The 7067-nt window shown below is 48.5% G+C and overlaps 1 long non-coding RNA gene across 1 annotated transcript; it reads left to right on the plus strand.

Moving 5' to 3' along the window:
* The first annotated feature begins 416 nt into the window (after window positions 1–416).
* Window positions 417–6840, plus strand: LOC115335901. Its single transcript, XR_003921575.1, has 2 exons — window positions 417–918; window positions 6732–6840. It is a non-coding gene; the product is annotated as an uncharacterized LOC115335901 (long non-coding RNA).
* The last annotated feature ends 227 nt before the right edge of the window (window positions 6841–7067 follow it).

Below are 7067 nucleotides of genomic sequence, written 5' to 3' on the forward strand. Positions count from 1 at the left end.
TCACACGCGTCGATCCATGTGAGGGTAGATCTGACACGGTGCAGGAGACATTCGCCCACGCAGATCTCATTAGTTGTCTCGAACAGGGAAGGAAACGAACATGACTGGAGAAGTCCTAGCCCTCCTTTCTGTCTCTCTCACACACCCATGCAGAGGGAGGGGAGAGAGGGGGCAGAGACAAGAAAAGCTTTTGGGGAGATTAGTGAGCGTGGCTGTGCTATAGTGATGAATTTTTCATCCGGCCTGAAGTGTAATTGTAACGCAGGGATTAGTGCTCTGGGGAGTTGTTTGGCTGTTGCTGTCGGGTGTTTTTTAGCTATTGATGCACAGAGGGTAAAGGCAAAAGTTGGTTGTGCTGCTCTTGGGGGGAAAAACCAGCAAAGCGAAGGTGTCTGGAGTGGGCTTCGGGACAGGAGCGAGAGGATTTTTAACAACCCAGGTGTCAGGCTCACTGCTGCTGACTTTGAGCCAAGTGCCATGCTGTCTCTGTTGCTTTTGGTGGGGCCAGCTCTGCATCAGGACATTGCTGCGCCCCATGGCTCTAGCAGAGCCAGGGCTCCGAGAGGGGAAAAAGGCCACGCTGCCCTCCTCCCTGCCCTGACCATGTCTTTTGTCACAGCAGGGGCTGGATGGGAATAAGGAGTCCCCAGGGAGCATGGTACAGTAGGATGGTCTCTCGGTGCGTGCCTGTGCCTTTCTCAAGGGCGCAGGCTCCCAGGGTCCCACAGGGCTGGCTTCATCCAGGGCGCTGCTCCCACCCCAAAATCCAACCCTGCCACACAGTTCTGACCCATCATGTTGGCCCTGGGCTTAGTGAAGAGGCCACATTTGCTGAAAGCTCTTGAAGCTGTAAGTCTGCCTGTATGGTGTTACTGGAGCAGCAGAAGGGGAGTACCTCCAACAGGAGTCCAGACCAAGGTGAGCAGCAGCTGGGCATGGAAACCCTGGGGAGACCCAGTGGGGATAAGGATGTAGGGAAAAACTCACCCCCTACTAGTACTTGGTTATTATTCATAATCAGTAAAAAGGAGATGCTACGAGCATGAAGAGGCTTGCTAAGATGCCGTCTCTTCATAATCTGTGCATATGTTTATCAGTGGAAAGTGTTTTGCAGTCAGGTGCAATGCCTTCTCCTCCACTGGCAGCTCTTCAGTCTAGCGCGGAAAGCTGTGCTGTAAACTTACAGGAGTTTACAGGGATTCAGTGTGCATTTGCAGATCAAACCATTTCTCTGCTTTGCAACCTCACAGCTTCCAAATCTCCTCCCTAGCATAAAAGCACACTGGACTGAGCAAGTGCCCATAGCTGAAAGGGAAAAGCTGGGTGGTTTTTTTTTTTTTACTTTATTTAATCCACATTATAGCCAACCCATGGGAAATCCTGTTAAAAGATCAGTGTGGATTTTCTGAGTCGAGGGAAATGTTACATCTCAGTCAGAGAGTCCTTTGCATCAGCTGGGCTTTAGAAGGACAGGACTGCTGCAAAAATCCCTGCACAAAAGGTGGGGGAGGCACACACCGGTCAATTCGTTGGCCCAGTTCCTTCTTTTCTTAGTACTTTTCAAAGGAAAAAGGAAAAAAAAAAAAATCCTTTTCAATGCACTGAAAATGTGTGCTTCTTGCAATTGCTGATTTTATGTTGTTCGTTTCCTTGGTGCCATGTTGCTAAGGGGGGGAGCACCTGCCCTGGCAAAGGGACAAAAACCAGGTGCGACACGACTGCCACCACCTCCATGGGACCCCTGGGGCTGGGATTTTGTGTGCTGAAATATGAGAGAGAACAAATGAAGGTAAAATATCTGAGAAGCCTAAAAAGCAATGGATTAAGCAGAGTACAGACAATGAGAAGGTGAACTCCAGTCCGTTGAACTGAAATACACTCTCCGCCATGCAGGCAGGGATAAAGCAGGTTTCCCTATCAAGTGGCATGCAGCCCCGTGAGGCTAACCGGGTGTCTCACCCCAGTGCTTCAGGCAGTTGCTCGGTGCATAGCATCCTCCCTCCCTTGGGATACAGACCAGGAGAGAGGGGGGTGCTGATCCTCCGGAGGTTTCCTCCTTTCTGCTGTCAGAGAGAGCACAACAGTGAGCAGGGCTGTGCCAGCCCAATTTCAGCCATGCCCTTAAAAGAGTGGGGAGCAGAGCAGGGAGAGGGAACGGGAGGTCCCAAGGTGCACAGTACGGGATGCGGGGTTACGTACCAGGGACCCACCACTACTGGTCTATGCTTTTCCCCAGACTCCCACTGCTGGGCAGGGTTCAACTGGTCCCTTGGTTCGACTCCTCGCATCCTTCTGGGAAAACGGAAAAGCTTGTCTGAGCTTCCAGCGGAGAAACTGAGATCTACACAGTCTCCCCCAGCCCTGTGTTTTGGTTGCAGACGGGGCTTGGTGGGGTCTCTGGGTCCGCTCCCCTCCCTGGAGCCTGTTTGGCAACTACTTACAGAGAAGAAGCTTTTTCCAGCCACGTGTAGGAGCCCACACATGCTCCCCCAGCCTGGCCTTAGTCTTGAAGCTGCTGCTGAACGCTGAGGCATTGGGGAACATGCCAAAATACCAATTTACAGCCAGGTCTTTGTGCTGGATGCTTATAAGCCCATTCTCTTCCTCTCACTAGCAGTGGACAGGTCAGGGAAAGAGCTGACCGAGCTCCTCGGTGCTCTTGCCCATCGAACCATGCTCAACACCTCGTGTTCCCGTGTACAGGCACTGCCCTTGCAACCTGGCTGGCTCCAGGTGTTTTCTATTAGAGCGGCAAAGGCCTTCTGTATTGTTTTTTAACCTTCCTTTTGGGAAAAGAGCAGAAGGATTTCTAAGTGACTTTAATTTGGGAGGCTGGAGTATTTCTTCCTCCTTCTCTCTTTCCCTCTTATTCTTTGTCTTTATTTCTTTGTGTGCTATCTAAACAATTTTAATTCCTCAGTAGCTACTTCCTCTGCCTGTTCTTCTCCCAACCTTTGTGCATGGGGTGGGATAGCACAGGGGTGATTTATGTGCATGGGAGAGATAGGGTGGCCCGGCAGACGAGCAGGGGGAACTGGAGGACACAAACAGAGGGCACTGGGTTGTTTCCACCTGCCAGGGACGGCTCCTGCCACATCCCCAGCCCTGTCCTTGGCCACATGATGTGGGGCCACCCCACGTAACCAGGACGGCATGTTTGCCAGGTTGTTGCACAGATCCCTTTTCCAGCGACAGCTGGCCCTGCTATCAGATGGGAGCCAAAATGTTTTTCCCAGTCATCCAGGGAACATCCCTTGCTTTCCACGCAGGGCCCCATAAGGCTAAAATTAGCAGTGTTTCCCTCTACAAAGCAAGTAATTAGTTCAGGAGAGGGCACAAGGAGAAGCATGAAGAGAAAGGGAGCTCCCCTTATAAAATATTTACCTCCTCAGCCTCAGTAAATGCCTCCTGAGAAATTTTGGAGAACGGTCTAATTAGGCTCAGAGCTCTGCTTCTGTTTCCTGCATCTTCTGCTCTCCTCTTTGTTCATCCTTTATTAATAGGGTCTTTGCATGACATAACGGGATGTTTGTTTCCTAAGGGGCTTTTTATCCCTTTGTTCTTGCACAAGAAGGGAAAATGACATCTAACAGAAGGGAGTTTTCTTAAAAGATGTGCAAAAAAAGTATTTATAAATTTTCTTTATATATATGTGTGTGCATATATATGTTCATATACATACTCACACACACATTCCTGAAACACAAGTGAGTCTTTCTTGTGTCGACCTACAGTTCCCTGTAAGTCCTTTTCCTGATATTTACCCTAGACATACCTTACTCTTTTTAACTTAAGGAATTCCTTTCTAGTGACACCATAGCTCAATGATAGAGGATCAGTTTCAAAATGAAACACGTGAGGTCTGAAAAGTATCCAGCGACATCTCATTTGACTTAGACTCTTTCTAATGTTGGAATCAAGTAATTGTTTTATAAAACTCGAATTTGCTAGAAGGGCTTAATGCATTTTTTAGTAGGACTGAGTAATAAAGTAATTGTAGATTTATTGCTCTTCTTAACACTAGGGGAAAGATACATCATTCCACTTGGGACCACTTAAGCGTATAGTGTTTTAAAGGATACAATTGGGCAACACAGATTTATTAATATTTAGAGAAGTGTTGATTCACCTCCCTTTTTCTTTTTTTCATGTGTACTTTGGCGAAGAAATGGAAGTGTGGCTATGCAATGCCTTACCCACAGCCTTTAGGGACAGAGATCTGGCTTGGCTCTCCCTGATTGCCCAGAGCCTTTGTGGCAACCCCAAGCAAATGACCTACTCCCATCACAGCCCCTTGGCATCTGGGGACACGTTTTTATCTCCAGTGTAAAGTGAAGAAAAAGACTGCTCTGAATTTTGTCATATAGTGAGCAAGCTGCTGAAATAATATTGCCTGGCAAGCCATTATGTATTTTTTATTACTAAGATAGTAAAATATTGAAATGACTTCCGACAGAAAGGGAAGAGCAGAGGAAAACACCCAAGAGAAATTATTTTATCTCAGAGGCTTTAATTGAATGGTGTAAAACATTTTTATGGTAAAAAAAAAGATGATTTATTTTGCTCTTATGATCATCTGTACTGCAAAAGAATGCCTCCTTCGAAAAGCTTTCACACTCCCGTGTTTACCTGCCATCATGTATTTGGGGATTTCTGCTGCATAGATGATTCTGGAGGATAGGGTTTTTTTTTTCCTCTCCACCTTTTTTTTATTTTCTTACCACTACCTAAAATCTTGTTTGTTTATGTGATTGACTCTGCAATGGTTTTGCAACCCTCAGAGAGAGCGGAGGAAGGCGGCAGTGAGCCCGGCATGCTCATTAGCAAACCTGAGACTGATCTTTCCCAGGGTCCGAGCCGCAGCCCCGCGCACACCGTGGGACCGTGCCGGGGCTGAGGTGGCAGAAGCAGCTCCCGCCGGTCCCCTCCTTTGCTCCATTGCAGAGATAAGACCTCCAAGAAAGGCGTTCACTTGGGGTTGATTTTTGTAACGTTCAGCAAACTCCCCGGTGAATGGGATTTGCTGTCTGGTGACAGTTCATTACGTGATTTGAGTGTTTCCTGGAGAATCCTAGAGATACTGTAATTTAGCAAATGATTCTTGCAAAAGAGCCAGTTAGCCCTATTTTTATTGATTCCGAGTGGCCTCGCCTGTGGCTGGAAAGCAATTTCATTTTGAAGTTCAGACTAGTTGGTCCTTCTTTCCAGCCCCTCGTGCGTGCTGTGACCGGGGGGGGGGACCTTGGTGCCACACAAAAGCTGTGACACCGACTGTGAGCTCGGGGGAGCAGCTGGAACAAGAAGGTCTCGTCTGCTGATGCTGCGTGTTGGAGGGTCTGGGGTGGGATCTGCACTGGGTCGTGGGAAGGGAAGAGTTTTGCTGAAACAAGGCAGAAAACAGCAATGCCCTGAGAAACTTTGAGGTCTTTATTTTATCCGTGGTTGCCAAAGGGAGAGGTTCCCTCCTCCAGCTCTCAGTGAGGGTGCAGGGTATCATGGCATGGTTTGGTGAGGGTTACCCAAAAGCAAACACAGTCCAAGAACATTTCAAAATCAGCAAACGCTGCTGATGTGCCCTATTGTCAAGGGGATTCAACCCCCAAGATGGATCAGGGTAGATGCATGCACAAACCCCTTCGTTTTGAGGGGCTGGATGGGAGCGTGTTGGGGATGATGATGATGATGGCTGCTCCCATTTCTTCTCCCTGTCCAGTGAGCAGCAATTTGGGGCTGCAACTTTTCCGTGCTGGCCCAGAACTGATGGGGAGAAAAGGGGCAGGCGGGCAGCATTTAGTCCCACCTGGGTCCTGCCAGGGACCCTGAGGGGACACACGGGTGGGCCAGTGGGTGCCCCTTGCCCAGCGCCTGTCCCTGGGAGCTGTGCCGAGCTCTGCCTCTGCTCCGGGGCTCTGGCAGTGCTCACTTCGCTGACACTTTTTAAGAGGGCAGCTGTTCTCCTTTTGCTGAAGCAGCCTCCTATTGCTAAGGCAAGATGATTGCATTTCATACCTTCTCAGCTCTAATTTGCACTTCTTTGGGGAAGATGATAGGACAAGTTACATCAGAGCAGCTGCTCTCTCACTAGGTTTTAAAGGAAAACAAAACAAACCCCTCTGTATTTCTTTTAAGTTGCTTTAGTGCTTACGAAGTGCGCCAGGCTGAACATCTGTGTCAACAGAAACAGGGATGTTATAAACCATCGAGGGGCAGTTTTTTGGGCTGCTCCTTCCTGCTGTGCTGGTATATGCCCCCACATGGGGGACTGCAATAGCATTGCCTGTTCACTTAGTTCCTACCTGGTACCCCAAAGTACCTGGTGCTGCCTCCTGAAACAGCACAGCTTGTCCTAGGTAGGAGCCAGTGGGAAAAAAAGGACTTTTTTTCTGACCAGGCTCCCTGCAGAGGTGACTGTCCCTCCCTGAGGGGACAACCTGGTCCCCATGACCGGGTCGAGGTTGGCCCATCTGCTCACATGTCATCAGCTCAGAAGCAGTTTCAATCTTATCATCTTGTCTGAAGTGCAAATATGGATGCCACAGATGGTTTTCTTAGCAGCCTGGTAAGGGTGAGTACCTCCAGGACTGAAAAAAGAAGAATCCTGTGGTGAAATTATACAGAAAAATGTGTGCTGACTCTTTAAGAATATGTACGTTACAGAGCAAGTGAAACCACAGACATCGTTTTGAGTAATCTCTGAAGGGTTTTTTTTATTATTTTCTATTATTTTCCAGGGTGCTGGAGCAGACTGCTGACACACTGGAGGGAAACTGTGGGGTGCACGTGATAAGGATTCCCTCACTGTATTTCTTTTGGTTTTTTTATTAAACACCGGCATTAAAACTTGTCCATTTAATGTGTTAAATCCTGTCTCGGTGTTTCTATAGAAACCAGCCGGCTGTTCCTTACAGCATGAGGATTCCCAGGCTGACCTCATCAGAGTCTCCCTCGGTGATGTCTCTCCCACTCTCTGGTTATGCTGTTATCTGTCATGCGTCTCTGGATCCGACCTCCCCTTGTGTTGCTACTCACCTGTAATCCCCTCTTCTCTCCCCTGCCACCCAGTTCCT

This window comes from Aquila chrysaetos, chromosome 25, assembly GCF_900496995.4.
Source record: "Aquila chrysaetos chrysaetos chromosome 25, bAquChr1.4, whole genome shotgun sequence".
NCBI lineage: Eukaryota > Metazoa > Chordata > Aves > Accipitriformes > Accipitridae > Aquila > Aquila chrysaetos.